The sequence below is a fragment of the Athalia rosae genome, chromosome 8 (genome assembly GCF_917208135.1).
Source record: "Athalia rosae chromosome 8, iyAthRosa1.1, whole genome shotgun sequence".
In the NCBI taxonomy this organism is placed as follows: domain Eukaryota; kingdom Metazoa; phylum Arthropoda; class Insecta; order Hymenoptera; family Athaliidae; genus Athalia; species Athalia rosae.
Window position 1 is genome coordinate 941,760 of NC_064033.1, and position 20,763 is coordinate 962,522.

The following is a 20,763-nucleotide window of genomic DNA, read 5'->3' on the forward strand; positions in this document are numbered from 1 at the left end:
TCACTCATGATTACAATATCCTCGGGTATATGTATATTTATATATGTATGCCATATATATATCGCGAAATTACGCATAACTGTATCTATAAAATATTATACCTATCACATAAATATATTATATCAATATTCTCGAACGCAAGATATTCCCGCATGATATATGCGATAATTGTATGATATGAATATAAATATATATATATAGTTATTTAAATCGTTAATATTAACTTAACAAATCAGTAATGATAACAGTAATGATGATTGTTGAATCATAGATTTATATTATTATATATAAATTGAATAACAAAAATAAGAAGAAATAAAATGGAAAGCAAAAAAATAAGAACAAGAAGAATTTAACAACAAAAAAAGAAAAAAAAAAAACTCTAATAATCCGACTATCACACGACGATGAGCGTTTCGATCCGGACAACTCACTAAATTGCCTTCTGTATTTAGGTGCCCCGCAAGTGTATAACAATTATTTATTACACAATTGAATTATTATATCATAAATAAAACTAATTAATAAATGAGTAATAACCATACACTACCCATAGTTATACATATACATGCATACATACATACATATTGTTATCACGATAGCCAGTTAGTGGTAATAACAATAACCAATAACAATAATAATCATAAAACTAATAACAATAACGATAATCATAGTAACAGTAATGGTAGTAAATAATAACACGCAACAACTTTGATGATAATAATACTAAACAATGATTACATCACGTTATAAAAATAATCAACTGCAGCGCAGGATAGGGCAGCATTAAATCGCCTGTATCCCAAATGACAAACCACGGTATAACGCAAGATGTGGGAATTGGTGAACCAAACGAATGGATGAATGTAAGGAAAAAGACGGAAAAAAGAGATCGCGTATCTGTGCGAAAAAGACGTCGATTGCAGCGATACAAGAGGAAAGCAAGTAAGTGAACGAGTCAAGGCAAAGCTCGATGGCGATGTGTGTGACAACGCGTAATGAATATAATATTAATGAGACCAGGTGTAGCGAAGGTATACGTACAGAGAACCATGTCCCCTGATTGATCACCGATGCCAGATTATCTACTCGTATCGATATACCAACGGTACATAAGCTCCGAGCTGGTACATAAGTGAAATAACTAGATACCTCCAGTGGATATTTGTCTAATAATATTTGCGTAATATTCTGTGCAATAAATTATTACTTTTTGGTTTTTTTTTCTGTTCCTTTTTCGATCGCTATACGATTACCGTGTGTACGTATGGTCGAATCAAGTTTTAAAATGAAAAATCGAATAATCCGGAATTAAAAGACGAAAAGAATAATATTAATAGTAGTAATGATAATATCTAGTAATACCTTGATATTAACAATAATAATAATAATAATATTAACAGTAATAATAGTAATAACAATAATAATCACGTCGTCACGGCTTCATAATCAAAAGAAAAAGAAAAGTTAAAGATATATACAAACATATTTACATTAATAATGGAAGAGAACTATGATAATCGTGCAAATAATTCAATAAAAGAAAAATCTGAAAAAAAGGGACGTTCGTAAATGATTATAACGATATTACACACGTGTGAGGACGCAAAAAAAATCAAGCAGACGAAGAATCCAACCACCTGTCGCGAAATATGAATTATCCTAGCTTCTGGTATTGCCTTCGATAGTTTTGCTGATCACAGTCTCGCCGTTTGTAGTACATCCAATGTTATATGAATCAGAGCTGAAAATTTATTCGTTTTTATTCCTTTCGAACAATTTCGCTTGTTTGATTTGAAATTTGAGTATCGGTATCCGGTCGCAGTACATTATCATCTGTGTTCGATGAGAACTATTGATTTAATATACATACATATAAGCACAAATGCAGACGACTAAATGGCCATCAAATGATAATGATAAAAAAATTACAACAAAAGTTAACAAATCCGTAAACTTTGGATAGAAATTTTTTTCAATCCGTACACTACATTATACTAGGATGCGATAGGTAGTAGATATATGAACGATATTTAATCACATAATACACTGCGCGTAAAAATTAGCGGGTCACCCCGTTTCTACTCCTAAAAATGCCCGATTTCAAATCCTCATAACTCAGCAAATAATGTGCGTAAAACGTCGCAAAAAATGTTGTTTTGAAGCTCAAAGCTTAACCTTTCGAATGCCTTTTGTCGAATTGAATTATTTTTTTTTTTCAAAGAGTAATCCTTTTTCGAATCATCTCATGTCAAAATCGCGAAGTGAACTTCCGACTTTACAACGATGCACCGAGTGTCACAGCGTGGGAATGCAATTTTCACGATGATAATCTTCAAGCCTGAAAAGTCTTCTTCAAAATGCGATTTTGTGAGTTGATCTACGATTTTTTTTGGCCGAGTTATGTGACCTTGAAGCAATTGTTGTCCCTAAATTTTCGAACGAATGCTCCAAGCGACCCAGTCGACGTATTGAAGTTTTTCAAAAACGATTTTGAAGGTCAAACCTTCATCTTTTCCGAAGTTTACTGCTTTTTTTTTTCCCGATCATTTTCGAAGCTTGGATACCTTCCGAATGAACCCCTCCAAAACACGGTGCGGAAATTCAAATTTCGACCTTCAGTAGGTCGCAGAAAAATGGCGGGATAGGTGGCACGTGATACCATCTTCGAGTTTGAAGTGTCCCTTTCAAAATGCGTTTTTGTAAGTTAATTTACGATTTTTTTTGACAGAGTTATTCAACTTCGAACACGGATGGAAGATTGAAACGTTACCTCCGGCATCGGCATTACCAAAGGTGTACCACGTGGAGGTTGCTCGGTAGGATTTACACCTCGTGTGTAAGTGTGCATGTGTTTAGCGTGTACCAGAGATCAGGACCCCATGGTTCGTCAATTCCACGGTATTTTTTGACTCCAAACCCTCTCTGGTACGTGTGTGAGTGTCAGAGTGCGGTATTTCTCGCCAAATTTCGATTAAAGCTTGACCAAGCTCGGCGAGGTTTCGAGGTTGTTCCTGGCGTTCTCTTAGTCGCCGTCCAACCATGTCCCAGACCTGCTCGATGGGATTTAAATCCGGACTCATAGCTGGATGGTCGAGGAGAGTGATGTCGTTTTCCAAAAAAAAAATTCGCCGAGCTTGGTCAAGCTTTAATCGAAATTTGGCGAGAAATACCGCACTCTGACACTCACACACGTACCAGAGAGGGTTTGGAGTCAAAAAATACCGTGGAATTGACGAACCATGGGGTCCTGATCTCTGGTACACGCTAAACACATGCACACTTACACACGAGGTGTAAATCCTACCGAGCAACCTCCACGTGGTACACCTTTGGTAATGCCGATGCCGGAGGTAACGTTTCAATCTTCCATCCGTGTTCGAAGTTGAATAACTCTGTCAAAAAAAATCGTAAATTAACTTACAAAAACGCATTTTGAAAGGGACACTTCAAACTCGAAGATGGTATCACGTGCCACCTATCCCGCCATTTTTCTGCGACCTACTGAAGGTCGAAATTTGAATTTCCGCACCGTGTTTTGGAGGGGTTCATTCGGAAGGTATCCAAGCTTCGAAAATGATCGGGAAAAAAAAAAGCAGTAAACTTCGGAAAAGATGAAGGTTTGACCTTCAAAATCGTTTTTGAAAAACTTCAATACGTCGACTGGGTCGCTTGGAGCATTCGTTCGAAAATTTAGGGACAACAATTGCTTCAAGGTCACATAACTCGGCCAAAAAAAATCGTAGATCAACTCACAAAATCGCATTTTGAAGAAGACTTTTCAGGCTTGAAGATTATCATCGTGAAAATTGCATTCCCACGCTGTGACACTCGGTGCATCGTTGTAAAGTCGGAAGTTCACTTCGCGATTTTGACATGAGATGATTCGAAAAAGGATTACTCTTTGAAAAAAAAAAATAATTCAATTCGACAAAAGGCATTCGAAAGGTTAAGCTTTGAGCTTCAAAACAACATTTTTTGCGACGTTTTACGCACATTATTTGCTGAGTTATGAGGATTTGAAATCGGGCATTTTTAGGAGTAGAAACGGGGTGACCCGCTAATTTTTACGCGCAGTGTAGTTAAATGAAAAATAAATGATATACATGTAACTTTACCGTAGAGATGCATCGCCGTGCTATAGATAATTGTGTAATGTAAAATAATGCCAGATAATCTAAAAAAAACCTATACATCACATGAACTAAATCTATATACGATATAAATTTACACATACTTATAGTAATACCAAATGTATAATCAGAGTCACATATTAAAATATTATATTCCACGACATTGCAATAATGCGCGACACCGGCAGACTAAAAACATCATGTGTATAATTACCAGGCATTGCTGCCTACAGATTAACAACTTGGTGTTCTAACGACAAACAGATATTGAATTGAATTAAATTGACAATGAAATGAAATGAGAACGAAAGTAAAATTTAATTCTTGGCTGGCCGTAATTGAGACGGATCTTCGCCCCGATCGTAACTTGCAGTGAATGAGAAAATAAATCCAACACCGGCACATCCACAAAATAAAGAAATAAAAGTTTCGTTCATCGCTACAATAATGTTAATGATAAATATAATAATTCTGTACGGTCCATGTACGTCGTTACGCATGTTACATAAAGTTTTTGTAGTTACATAATTATATATATATATAACAACAGGAGATGTACATACATATTATGGGCGCTTGATATGTATTTTCATTCGTGTGTCTTTTCTGCGCGAGATGAACACGATGTATTATTATCAGAGTATGTGAAAGAATTATCGGTATAAGGGAAAGCCAAAAGAAAAATTACTCTTAGAACTATAAAACTGAAAAATTAATTGAAAAACTGCTTTCGATTTTAATTAATTCGACTGTCATCCGCTGTGTGAATATAATTGCGGGAAGTGATAAGGTATAGGATAAAAAAGAGTTAATGATAATGAAATGAATAAATCGATAAGTAAATCCTAAAGTGTCGCATACATTGGGGTGAAACCAATGAAACAGAATATAACTATATACTATACCCATTAATGTGAACTTTCTAGTCACCCAACGACAAGCCGCCGCAATTGATCAAACGAATACGTACGTATGCACATTGATGATAAATTCACGTACGTATTCGTAATGTCATGAGCAATATACATTACAAACCGATGTATTTTTACGTCAACGAGCGTCTTAAAAAATGTTGTTGTACCTGTTTTTTAATTCGAGCAAACGTCGTATTATGTTTTTATCTGTACGATGATTAAGGAAAATCATATTAACATCTCATCTCATCGATAATAATCAGTCGCATCAATAATATTAATTACAATAATGATAATTCACAATAATAATGTCATGCTTAATATTAATGATAATAATAGCAACATTAATGGTAATAACAAGATAATGGTTAACAGGTATAATTAGGAGAAATGAAGAAAAGAAAAGTAAATATGTCGAAGGCGTTGTGCGATTGAGGGAAAATTATTTTCGGGAATCGCTATCTGTTGAATGTATCATAGGTATTGTAGAATCATCCACAGCAGAGTTGTAGTTTGTGCGAGGGTGGGGCAATTGAAATGAGATAATTATTGTTCATGGAAAGTTTTAGAAAATAGACATGTGTACACCTAATTGTAATATACAAAATAAGACCGGCGAATATGTACAAAATTTCTAATTATCGCGCGCGTGTTCTGTATTTGAAAATTATGAGAAGGATCACGCAGAACAAATAAAAAAATGATGCAGCAAAAAATAAGATAACATAAAATAAAGAAATCATTAGAGAAGTTATAAACGGCGACCTTTAGGAGTAGTAAAAAGTTTATATTATAGCAAACGTGTTATAAATTATAATGTAATGCCTTCCTGCCGTATAATATTTGGGGTAATGTATGCCAATTGTAAACTTATAAAGTTTAATTAAATTATATTTAATTTAGAAATATATATATGCCGTTTTATATGAACGTGAATCAATATACGGCGATGAATTAAAAGAAAAAGAAAAGAAAAGAAAAAGTGAAGTAACATAAATTATAAAGTTCACATGTGGGATTCAAACTTTTGGGCCTTGCGCGATATTTAGGGATCGGTCGATTCGCGTGTGTATTTAGGTATTAAACATATAAACGTATATAAAATGCATATTAAAAATATGTTTCAATATGATTCTATTTTCTAATATTGAGAAAAAGAAAAGTAAAACGAGAAATGAAAACAAATGTTTCCGTTAACATTTGTATAATTATATTATATTACCGTAATATAATTAACCGTCATTGCTATACATATTAGAAACGACTGTTACAATCAAGTTGAATACTTGTAACAATTGAAAGTCCTACTTTTATTTTCTGTTGAATGTATCTTTCTTTTCCTCATTGATCCCTACAATTTATACTGAAAACTATTTCGAGTATATGACATTATGAATTTTTAAATGTTCGTCGCCCGTGTTTGATATCGCAGAGATCATCGGTGATTTTTTTCATAATTTTTTCAACAATAATTTCGAGAAGAACAATTAAAAAGCAGAAGTAGAAAATGAAATCGTCTCGGTACTTGGTAAATTGACTCGTCGATATCTTGAATTTTCTTCGAATAAATATAAAGGAGATGAAAAAAAAATTTAAAGTGGCCTTCGTGAAAAAGTTGTTTTTGCTTGTACTTGGAAAAAAAAAAAAAAGAATTTGGTACGACGTTTTACCAAAACTTGTCTTTAGATATCTAGGAATTACCAAAATTAAAATTCGGGATCGTATTTTATCGTGGAAAAAAAAACCTCTGGAAATCGAAAGTATCCGAGAGAAAAATTTGTCGATGACGAAAGACGAAGAAGAAAGAGAAATAACTAGATTGAAAAATCGTTTAAACAGAAAAATTATTCTTGATACAAACGTTTTTGTGCAAAAATGAACAAAAAAAAAATTAATTAAATAAATAATGACAAGAAATTAAGATAAAATTAAAGTTAATGTAAAATTAAAAAGAGATGAAGAAATTTTATTGAATTGATATTTGAATTAGAAGTTTTCGTATTTCGTATTAGCATATAGCAACGATGTTTTTAAAACAATGTAATATCTATCAAGAACAACAAGAGTAACGACAACAAACATACATAAGTGAGATTCTGGGACTGTCTTTGGATCTAAAGAGAAAACAAAAAATTAATCGATACGACGATTTGTATTTAAATTAAATATCGATCTCTATATGGAAGAAAGAAAAAAAAAACATTTTACATCTAGGCTTAATGTGTTCAAAAAGGTCATGAATCGCGGCGTTGTAAATTTTATTACGAGGAAAAAAAAATTGAGTAAAAATTAAATTAGTAATTGTATAAAGAAAAAAAAAGAAAAGAAAATAAAACAAAACTAAATGAATAAAGAATAGTAAGTGCCTTCCAGAAGAAAAATTAAACAAAAAAATAAAACAAAAATTTCCCTAGATCGACCACTTTATTGTATTATAAATTGAAAGGAAAAATGCAAATAATAATGAATAAATGGATTAAATGTCATCCAAATTTCGGAAAGTAGCCGATTGAAAAAAAATACGGTGAGTCATAGTCTTTGTTTCGTTTATTTGATTTTTATTGAAAATTTTCATTTCCATATTTTTCAAGTTCTCTCTCTCTCTCTCTTGCTGTAAGCTCACACATGAATACCTATATAGATACACATATATAATTAATATTAATAATAATAATAATAATAATAATAATGATAACAGTGAACAGGAATACAAAAACGCACACGTATGCCTATGGATAGGTATATATAAAAGCTGGCGCCATTGCGCATTTATTTCGCAGGGCCAAGTGTAATGATTATCATACGTGTGCGGTGCAGCTATACAGATAAAATGTGTCGACCGTTATGAATTCGTATTGTTCAATTTAAATGATGATGATAATAAAATGGTGCAGAACGCGAAAGAAACTTGCTGATGAAATTCTATTTTTGATGTTTGAGAAGAAAGATTGCGAGAAAAAAAATTGATAATGAATCTATGAATAATTGAATAATGATTTATCGGAAGAAAGAAATACCGAATAAACCCTAATCGATGGTCGCAGCAGATGCACATTATTCAGATATTATTTAACTTTGTTTTGGTACCTGAATAAGAAATTAATTATCATTTGAAAATGAACAAAAACAGTGAACATATATTATATACATACAAATAATGTAAAGACACGAAGGTTTATCACCTTTACCTATATTGTAAAAATAATGAAATATATGCGACAAATGAAACATCAGTCGCTGGTGGTATACGCCGCATGATATGATAAAGATACAAAAATGAATGAATCAATAAATATACAAAGAGGAAAAACAGATCTCGGGTTATTGCAGTATTTCTATCGACTCACAATCAGCTTCATGTTCAAAGTCTTTGTACTAGCTACTGCATCGTACGCACCTCGAATGACTCGCTAGATGCCGAATTTGCACTATGAAAATGATAATTAAATCAATGAATTTAATCGAAACAACGGAGATATAGTATAAATGTGATTATGATAGGAACAAAACCAATAAAACGGACAACCCATTTTGCATTTCTACGATGATATAAATACCATTTCGTTTCCAACGGTAGTTTCTGTGCAACTTGTACAATCAGAGATATTATAGATAATGCGATAAGAAATATAACATTGATGTAATATTCATGTCATGATATTTATTACAACTAACAACAACAAGAACTGCATCCAACAGTAAGAGAAAAATGAACAAATATATACGATTGCACAAGAATTGAAATATATTCTATAGTCTGCATATACACACAATATATTATTCATAAGAATGAAAAAACAGAAAAACCGAAAAAAAAAAACGAAAAATAGAGCTGTACGCGTGTTGTGACTAGTTTACAGTATACATATAAACAATTATAATTATAATAGAAAACCTAGATTTGAGCAGCATGAATAAATAAATAATAATATACATTATATGTTAAGGTGACAAGAGTTAAACAAAAAAAAAGGAAAACAAAAAAAAATTAAAATTAAAAAGCAAAATACAATAGCGATAATCACAAGATATGAGTATAAAGAAATAATAATTATAATAATAATAAATATTATAATAATACCTAATAATGCAAATAGATGACATAGCGTATACTAAATCTGCAGTGAATGGGATACAGAAAATAATAAAACCAAAATTGAACAACTTGTCAGTTTTACTTTTCATATCCTCTCTATACGTTGTAACGATGATAGTATAATTACACGACATACATACCACATATATTGAATAGGAGGAGAGAAAAAAAAGAGGAATTATAATAAAACCCTACCTGACTCATATGCCAAAGACGTTATGTGCTCCGTAACATCTTTGACTGCAATCTCTGCGGTGCTACTGCTGCATTATAAAAGAGCATAAGTGAAAAAAATGAAAAAAATTACACAAGGAAATAACAAAATGCGGAAAACATCTCTGGTTCTTTGTCAGCATGAACATGAGAATTAGAATTGTACCGAGTTATTGATAAAAAAATGCATACATTATACGATATGAATAAAAAATATATCAAGGGTTTCAGCAATAATCTGATATATATACATAACTGATATATATCTTTTACAACGTGCAATCTGTACATTGCCGAACTAGAGGTTAAGAAGTGAATGAATAAATGAAATAAATAAATTGCATTAAATAACAAACATCACATTGTATATTCATTCGGCACATGATTCATACGCTGTAAAAATATGTCTTTGATTCGCTCTACAATCCATTAGTAGTTGCGCATATTCGAATTCGTATGCTACAATCATTGCTATCTTTTTCATTATTTATTATTGAATTCTGATTATGGACCGATTTTAATGGTGAGAAAATCCGTCCGCCTGATGCGTTGCGTTGAATTTCTTTCGCAAAAAGTGGCTTCACGCATCGACTGTTTCAAAACGATGAACTGGAGGAAAAAGGAGGAGCAGATTTTTTTAACTGAATGCGTCTGAAAGAAAAAAGTTCAAGCTTCAATTTGGCTCCAGATTCATTTGATTTGGTGCATTTTTCAAAAAGTTACGAGCGTTTGAAGTTGACCGTTTTTACCGCGATTTGTGCTTTGATTTTTTAAATCGTACGCAGACCCACCCACTTCGGTTGATTGATGAATGGGCATCAAGCAGCCAATCAGCGTTTACTACGAAAATCCGTAGTAAAAGGGTGAAGACAGGGGACTAGACATTCCTTAGTAGTGGGTCAACAGTCGGTGTAGTGAGGTAGGTCAGGAAGTTCAATCACCTCACGGTTTATTCAAATTAATCATATATGGGGTGTATCTTGGCCAAAATTGACGCGAAAAATTCAAAAAAAATTCTGGGAGTATCTAGATTTTTAATCCTATGAGTACATGATGAGTATGTGTATGTATGATGGGTATATATGTACATACCTATGTAAAACTCATGTAAATGGGGTATATTTTTGCCAAAATTGACAGAAAAAATTCAAAAAAAATTCTGGGAGTATGTACGTCGTGAAATCTATGGGTACATGATGAGTATGTTCATGTATGGTGAGTATATACGTACAGATCCATGTAAAACACATGTACATAGGGTGTATTTTTGCCAAAATAGACGTGATGAAAAATCAAAAATTCTGGGAGTATGTTCGTTATTGAATCTGATGGGATATGATAAGTATTGTCGTGCGTGAAGAAAATATCTACATAGCTATGTACAACCCAGGTATATATGGTGTATTTTTGCCAAAATAGACGTGATGAAAAATCAAAAATTCTGGGAGTATGTTCGTTATTGAATCTGATGGGATATGATAAGTATTGTCGTGCGTGAAGGGAATATCTACATAGCTATGTACAACCCAGGTATATATGGTGTATTTTTGCCAAAATAGACGTGATGAAAAATTAAAAATTCTGGGAGTATGTACGTTATTAATTCTGATGGTATATATCTCTCAAAAAATGACCGAGTTATCGCCAAATGATCGCATTTTTTGGCATTTTTTTGCATAAATTTGAGGATATCTCGAAGGGAAAAAATCGTAGCTCAATTTGGACAACGGATTCGTGTTCCTGAGGTCAAAATACGTTAGAAAAGTGTCATACGATCAATTTTAAAAAATAAAAATTTTCGGTCAAAATTTGAAAAAATCGTAAGGGGTACCCCTTGGAAAAATCTCAAATTTTGGCCAAAATTTTTTATTTTTTTTAATTGATCGTATGGCACTTTTCTTATGTATTTTGACCTCAGGAACACGAATTCGTTGTCCAAAATGAGCTACGATTTTTTCCCTTCGAGATATCCTCAAATTTATGCAAAAAAATGCCAAAAAATGCGATAATTCGGCGATAGCTCGATCAATTTTGTAAATAGATCACTTTTTCTTCCAGATTCGGATCTCTGAGCTCAAATTACATGAAGATAGACTAAAAAATCAATTTTTTATTTTTGACCCCAAAAAGCTGAAAATTGGTGATAACTCGGTCAATTTTAGAAATAGATCAAATTTTCTTTCAGATTCGGATTCCTGAGATCAAAATACATAGGAATCTGGTAAAAAAAAAATTTTCCATCGTAAATCCCAAAACCGCAAAAATCCAAGGGGTGCCCCTTTTTTTTCTGCTCCAAAAAGCGAAAAAATGGCGATAACTTGATCGTTTTCATAGATATATCAATTTAACTTGTGAATTCGGATTCCTGGGCTCAAAGTCCATAGACAAACTCAAACTTGGTGTTTTTCAGCCCGAAAAATGTGCAAAGACTACAGTCTTTGGTGATTTTCACCTCGACATCCCAAAGAATCACCCCGAAAATTAGCAAAGACTTTGAAAAAAGAAAAATGGAAAATTCCGAGTAATCTCGAAACAGTCAATTGCGAACGTGTAATTCGGTATTCGTTCGTTGGAGCGCCTCGTACGTAGATCCTCCTTTTCCGAGGCAACGGCAGTGTGACCGCGGTAGCCGAAGCGCGTGGTCATCGGGAGCGACATCGATGGTAGCGCGTACGTACACATCCTTTGAGAAGAGATAGAAGAAGCCAACGAGGAGAGAGAGACATATATTTTTGGGTGAGGATTAGCAATGGAATAGTACGCAGTTACTACAGCGCCATAAATTTTATTGACGAGTCCGGTGTCCAGTTTTGATCCGACCGTGACTCGGGAAGTAGTGTTTCGGTTGATCTACATATTTTGAAAAAGTGCTTGACAATCGGTAGCTAGTGAAAAAACTATATCAGTGGAAATTTTGTGAATTCCGTAACTCGAAGAATTTCCCATAATCACTGGTGAGCATAATGTTTTTACCAGGACTGAAATCTTTGCGCAAAAACGCAGGACTTTGATTATTCACGATGTATTCCCTGTATTTTAAATTGAAAAAGTATGAGGGTCGCGATTTTGCGCCGTAGAAAAAACTTTTATCGTTCGAATTCCAAATGACTATAGCTAGTTCGTTACGCATTATTATATTCCTATATTCATTGACTTAAATAACAATAATCTGATTGATTTCGGAATAGTATTAACAAAAGTTGGAAAACTATCAATTTTTTTTGTCCAACATTACCGAAGGTACTTATCATCGGGATTTTGGTTTAAAATTACGCTTCATTGCCATTTCGTGAACGGATTTATTAATATATTTGAGGTTCAATTTCACAATTTCACTCGGTTTCTGACATAGTATTTTCGCATTTCAGATTCATACTTGACAGACGTCGAAGGTGCCTGGTTCTTCCCAATACGGTTCAACTCTGAATTACTATCCCAACGTTGTGCTGAAAAATTCGTATAAGGTAAGAAATGATTGCTATCTTGTATTCGTTGACTTGTAATGAGATGAGAAGTGGTCTGTCTGATTTGCATTTCTGGAGTCAGAATGCATTCAATGAGCCTACTAGAATTGGAGTTCTATGAAACTTTTCCTTTTGTCTCGAAAAAACGCCAGGCATTAGATATTTCTTGAAATTTAAGATCGGGATTGAAATTTCTTTTGGAGAGTTTTTCGAAAAGTCAAAAAGTTTGTGAATCTGGAAAGTTCAGAATCGAAAATATCTCTATAAGATTTATTGCTAGCCGTACTCGACGAATGGCGGAGTTCGCGACGGACATTTGATGATGATTGATAATATAAATGTGTTCATTGATTGATTTATTCATTAATCGAGTGAGTTATCTATTGATTTATTTATTGAACTATAAATTCGAACCCAATGCCCATCTACTCTCGATGTGAAGCAATCGTCGCGTCTATGATTGCAGACTCTTCTAGTAATCAAACGATCAAATATTGCTTTTAGCATTCCGAAATAGTAAAAAATTCATTCGTATCTCGATGCATTTATTTATTTATTAAGTTGTTCATTCAATCATTCATTCATTCAGTTATTCATTAATTGATTTCACTATCGAATCATGAATTTATGCATGTCTTCTATGAAATCACATGTGAATCTATCGTCGCATCTTCGATTGCATACTTTTCTAGTAATCAAACAATCAATTATTGCTCCTAGCCTTTTGGGATTGTGGATAATTCATTCGTGTCTCGATGCATTCATTCATTCATTTAGTTATTCATTCAATCATTCATTCAATCAGTTATTCATTAATTGATTTCACTATTGAATCATGAATTCATGCATGACTTCTATGAAATCACATGTGAATCTATCGTCGCATCTTCGATTGCATACTTTTCTAGTAATCAAACATTTTTTTATTGCTCCTAGCCTTTTGGGATTGTGGATAAACCATTCGTGTCTCGATGCATTCATTCATTCATTCAGTTATTCATTCAATCATTCATTCATTCAGTTATTCATTAATTGATTTCACTATTGAATCATGAATTCATGCATGACTTCTATGAAATAACATGTGAATCTATCGTCGCATCTTCGATTGCATACTTTTCTAGTAATCAAACAATTAATTATTGCTCCTAGCCTTTTGGGATTGTGGATAATTCATTCGTGTCTCGATGCATTCATTCATTCATTTGGTTATTCATTCAATCATTCATTCAATCAGTTATTCATTAATTGATTTCACTATTGAATCATGAATTCATGCATGACTTCTATGAAATCACATGTGAATCTATCGTCGCATCTTCGATTGCATACTTTTCTAGTAATCAAACAATCAATTATTGCTTCTAGCCTTTTGGGATTGTGGATAATTCATTCGTGTCTCGATGCATTCATTCATTCATTTAGTTATTCATTCAATCATTCATTCAATCAGTTATTCATTAATTGATTTCACTATTGAATCATGAATTCATGCATGACTTCTATGAAATCACATGTGAATCTATCGTCGCATCTTCGATTGCATACTTTTCTAGTAATCAAACAATCAATTATTGCTTCTAGCCTTTTGGGATTGTGGATAATTCATTCGTGTCTCGATGCATTCATTCATTCATTTAGTTATTCATTCAATCATTCATTCAATCAGTTATTCATTAATTGATTTCACTATTGAATCATGAATTCATGCATGACTTCTATGAAATAACATGTGAATCTATCGTCGCATCTTTGATTGCATACTTTTCTAGTAATCAAACAATCAATTATTGCTCCTAGCATTCCGGAATAGTAGATAATTCTTTTGCATCTCGATGCATTTATTCATTTTTCTGGTTATTCATTCAATCATTCATTCATTAAGTTATTCATTAATTTATTTCACTATCAAATCGTGAATTCATGCATGTCTTCTATGAAATCACATGTGATGCTATTGTTGCATCCATTATCACAGCCTTTTCTAATGATCAAACAATTCATCATGATGAATAGTATTTCGAATCATTCAATAATTTCTCATTATTTCTGAAGTATTCATTCATCAATTTAATTATTTATTCATTCTTCTATCAATTTAGTAATTCATTTATCGATCATTTATCCATTCATTCATTCATTCATTCATTCATTTACCCATTCATCAATTCAAACATTTATTCATTCAATTATCCATTCTTTCATCGAATTACCTCAAAGTATTCAATATTAAATTAATCACGAATCATTCGATTGGGAACGTGTAATCTAGTGTATGTTCAATAGAGTACATGTATGTCGTAGGTCTCACGTCTTGGATACAACGGCAGTTCAGCTCCAGCGACAAAAGCGGCGACTCCAGGATCGACATCAGCAGCAACGCAGTCTCCTCAGAGCGACGATGGAGAGAGGCAACGGTGAGCAAGCTTTCCTCGACAAATTAGTTGAATATTGCCTAAATCGCTTGCGCCAACTTGTAATTTCCATTTTGACTATACAATTGAATTACACGCGTTTCATTCTACCTTTCAGTATTTTGAGATAATCAATTGATATATTCAACTCATACAAATTAGATACAGCTATTATTCTCAATGAACTTTCAATACAAAAGTTTTCTGATATTTTTGGGCCATCAACGTAGCATTTCTCAAATCGCTCAAACGGCTGTTTTCCATTGTAATTTGATTACGTTCTCTATCATGAGATCAGCGAAAGGACCTAATGCAAATGCACTTAATGCAACACCTGAAAAATTTCTCGGGATTTATGAATGGTTTTTCAATGATTCGCTCGATTTCTTCTCGTGATGAGATACGGAAAAATTTATTGATCTTATTCGTGGATACAAAAATAATATAAATATAAGTTATTGTTACATCATGACCTGAATTTCACATGTGATATGAATTGCGTCCCCTTGAAGAATATTTTTAAAATCCTTGTAAAATCAGATCACCTAATATTACCATTGGGTAATGGACTTATTAAATTCATGCACCCCCATGATATAAGTTATCAGACACGCTAATAAGGCAAGACAATAATTTATTGTGACATAACTTGGTACAATTTATTATAATTCAAACATCTTATATACTTATATACTAAGTCATAAAATCATTATACATTAGGTTACATGATAGGTCATACAATAAATCATGTATTGCGTCAACTAATTATTTATTTGTTGTTTGTGTTACAGGACGCAGTTCCTCCAACGTCATTGACCGGACTCCCCCTGTTCATCAGGGGGAGTCCACCGTCCCCTGGGACTGCGCGGTCTCCCACCGCCCCCGGGGTCCCAGGGGACCCAGTCCCCGAGGACATGTCTTCGGGGATGCGGTATCCCCGCTGGAGGGGATGCCATATCCCGAGGGACATGTCCTCGGGAACTGGTCTTCGGGGACGCGTGTCCCCCCAGGGACACGTCCCCGGGGATGCGGTATCCCCGCTGGAGGGGATACCGTGTCCTTGGGGGCGTGGCCTTGGGGGAATAAGCGTCCTCGAAAATCCCGGGAAAAGGAGGTCCCAAGCGGTCACTCGTTTTCTTGATTTCTCTAGAGAAACGAAAAACAAAGTGTCCGCTAGGGACCTCCTTTTCCCGGGATTTTCGAGGACGCTTATTCCCCCAAGGCCACGCCCCCAAGGACACGGTATCCCCTCCAGCGGGGATACCGCATCCCCGGGGACGTGTCCCTGGGGGGACACGCGTCCCCGAAGACCAGTTCCCGAGGACATGTCCCTCGGGATATGGCATCCCCTCCAGCGGGGATACCGCATCCCCGAAGACATGTCCTCGGGGACTGGGTCCCCTGGGACCCCGGGGGCGGTGGGAGGCCGCGCAGTCCCAGGGGACGAGTCCCTGGACTCCCCCTGATGAACAGGGGAAGTCCAGGGGGTCATAACTGCGGCGGCAGCATCTCCGAGTACCTGAAACATATGGAAGATTGATTATCAATGAGATGCATATAAGAACATATTATCACCAATATTATATTCTATGTCGATATATTAATCATATGTCATATTATATTATATGTGAATATATTGCTGCTAATGTGATGTTATAATATCTTGCATTGAATATATTATTATAATCACCTGTAAAAGAATTGTGCGATGGCATGAAAGTCCTGCCCTTCAGGGTTGGAAGTTGAAGAGGTACTGCGATGATCAAGGCACTGTGACGACAAATTGAGAGCCTGAAAGAAAATATCATATGGGAAATAATGTAATATTGTCAACCTGGATCTTGAATATATGAATAAATTTGTTCAAAATATAACAGCGAAAATTGTTTCTGAACCTGTGATAAATTCCCAAATCCTACTGATAGACGAATTCTAATACCACTATCCAGCAGTTAATAACATAATGACTGGATGAGTGAATAAAGGAGAGTTCAATATTGATTCAATAACGAAATAAATCAATGAATAAATGAATGAATGAATAAATGAATGCATCGAGAAAACGAGTGAATTATTCAATAGTTCAAAATGCTAGTAGCAATAAAAAAATGTTTGATTACTAGAAGAGTCTGCAATCATAGATGCGACGATGGCATCACATGTTATTTCATAAAGTCGTACATGAATTCATGATTTAAGAATAGAATGAATGATTGAATGACTGAATGACTGAATGAATGAATGATTGAATGAATAACCAGAAAAATGAATAAATGCATCGAGATGCAAAAGAATTATCCAAAATCCCAAAAGGCTAGGAGCAATAATTGATTGTTTGATTACTAGAAAAGTATGCAAGCGAAGATGCGACGATGATTCACATGTGATTTCATAGAAGACATGCATGAATTCATGATTCGATAGTGAAATAAATGGATGAATAACTGAATGAATGAATGATTGAATGAATAACTAAATAAATAAATAACTGCATCGAGATACGAATGAATAATCTACTATTCCGGAATGCTAGGAGCAATAATTGATTGTTTGATTACTAGAAAAGTATGCAATCGAAGATGCGACGATAGATTCACATGTGATTTCATAGAAGACATGCATGAATTCATGATACAATAGTGAAATCAATTAATGAATAACTGAATGAATGAATGATTGAATGAATAACTAAATGAATGAATGAATGCATCGAGACACGAATGAATTATCCACAATCCCAAAAAGCTAGGAGCAATAATTGATTGTTTGATTACTAGAAAAGTATGCAATCGAAGATGCGACGATAGATTCACATGTGATTTCATAGAAGACATGCATGAATTCATGATTCAATAGTGAAATAAATGGATGAATAACTGAATGAATGAATGATTAAATGAATAACTAAATCAATAAATAACTGCATCGAGATACGAATGAATAATCTACTATTCCGGAATGCTAGGAGCAATAATTGATTGTTTGATTACTAGAAAAGTATGCAATCGAAGATGCGACGATAGATTCACATGTAATTTCATAGAAGACATGCATGAATTCATGATTCAATAGTGAAATCAATTAATGAATAACTGAATGAATGAATGATTGAATGAATAACTAAATGAATGAATGAATGCATCGAGACACGAATGAATTATCCACAATCCCAAAAGGCTAGGAGCAATAAAAAGATGTTTGATTACTAGAAAAGTATGCAATCGAAGATGCGACGATGGCATCACATGTTATTTCATAAAGTCGTGCATAAATTCATGATTCGATAGTGAAATAAATGGATGAATAACTGAATGAATGAATGATTAAATGAATAACTAAATCAATAAATAACTGCATCGAGATACGAATGAATAATCTACTATTCCGGAATGCTAGGAGCAATAATTGATTGTTTGATTACTAGAAAAGTATGCAATCGAAGATGCGACGATAGATTCACATGTGATTTCATAGAAGACATGCATGAATTCATGATACAATAGTGAAATCAATTAATGAATAACTGAATGAATGAATGATTGAATGAATAACTAAATGAATGAATGAATGCATCGAGACACGAATGAATTATCCACAATCCCAAAAGGCTAGGAGCAATAATTGATTGTTTGATTACTAGAAAAGTATGCAATCGAAGATGCGACGATAGATTCACATGTGATTTCATAGAAGACATGCATAAATTCATGATTCGATAGTGAAATCAATTAATGAATAACTGAATGAATGAATGATTGAATGAATAACTTAATAAATAAATAAATGCATCGAGATACGGATGAATTTTTTACTATTTCGGAATGCTAGAAGCAATATTTGATTGTTTGATTACTAGAAGAGTCTGCAATCATAGACGCGACGATTGCTTCACATCGAGAGTAGATAGGCATTGGGTTCGAATTTATAGTTCAATAAATAAATCAATAGATAACTCACTCGATTAACGAATAAATCAATCAATGAACACATTTATATTATCAATCATCATCAAATGTCCGTCGCGAACTCCGCCATTCGTCGAGTACGGCTAGCAATAAATCTTATAGAGATATTTTCGATTCTGAACTTTCCAGATTCACAAACTTTTTGACTTTTCGAAAAACTCTCCAAAAGAAATTTCAATCCCGATCTTAAATTTCAAGAAATATCTAATGCCTGGCGTTTTTTCGAGACAAAAGGAAAAGTTTCATAGAACTCCAATTCTAGTAGGCTCATTGAATGCATTCTGACTCCAGAAATGCAAATCAGACAGACCACTTCTCATCTCATTACAAGTCAACGAATACAAGATAGCAATCATTTCTTACCTTATACGAATTTTTCAGCACAACGTTGGGATAGTAATTCAGAGTTGAACCGTATTGGGAAGAACCAGGCACCTTCGACGTCTGTCAAGTATGAATCTGAAATGCGAAAATACTATGTCAGAAACCGAGTGAAATTGTGAAATTGAACCTCAAATATATTAATAAATCCGTTCACGAAATGGCAATGAAGCGTAATTTTAAACCAAAATCCCGATGATAAGTACCTTCGGTAATGTTGGACAAAAAAAATTGATAGTTTTCCAACTTTTGTTAATACTATTCCGAAATCAATCAGATTATTGTTATTTAAGTCAATGAATATAGGAATATAATAATGCATAACGAACTAGCTATAGTCATTTGGAATTCGAACGATAAAAGTTTTTTCTACGGCGCAAAATCGCGACCCTCATACTTTCTCAATTTAAAATACTGGGAATATATCGTGAATAATCAAAGTCCTGCGTTTTTGCGCAAAGATTTCAATCCTGGTAAAAACATTATGCTCACCAGTGATTATGGGAAATTCTCCGAGTTACGGAATTCACGAAATTTTCACTGATATAGTTTTTTCACTAGCTACCGATTGTCAAGCACTTTTTAAAAATATGTAGATCAACCGAAACACTACTTCCCGAGTCACGGTCGGATCAAAACTGGACACCGGACTCGTCAATAAAATTTATGGCGCTGTAGTAACTGCGTACTATTCCATTGCTAATCCTCACCCAAAAATATATGTCTCTCTCTCCTCGTTGGCTTCTTCTATCTCTTCTCAAAGGATGTGTACGTACGCGCTACCATCGATGTCGCTCCCGATGACCACGCGCTTCGGCTGCCGCGGTCACACTGCCGTTGCCTCGGAAAAGGAGGATCTACGTACGAGGCGCTCCAACGAACGAATACCGAATTACACGTTCGCAATTGACTGTTTCGAGATTACTCGGAATTTTCCATTTTTCTTTTTTCAAAGTCTTTGCTAATTTTCGGGGTGATTCTTTGGGATGTCGAGGTGAAAATCACCAAAGACTGTAGTCTTTGCACATTTTTCGGGCTGAAAAACACCAAGTTTGAGTTTGTCTATGGACTTTGAGCCCAGGAATCCGAATTCACAAGTTAAATTGATATATCTATGAAAACGATCAAGTTATCGCCATTTTTTCGCTTTTTGGAGCAGAAAAAAAAGGGGCACCCCTTGGAT

General features: G+C 34.1%; 1 long non-coding RNA gene across 1 annotated transcript; it reads left to right on the top strand.

Moving 5' to 3' along the window:
- The first annotated feature begins 11,646 nt into the window (after window positions 1-11,646).
- On the top strand, window positions 11,647-16,126 carry LOC125502122. The gene is made up of 4 exons (XR_007279974.1): window positions 11,647-12,310; window positions 12,725-12,820; window positions 15,125-15,237; window positions 16,026-16,126. It is a non-coding gene; the product is annotated as an uncharacterized LOC125502122 (long non-coding RNA).
- Window positions 16,127-20,763: the final 4,637 nt, after the last annotated feature.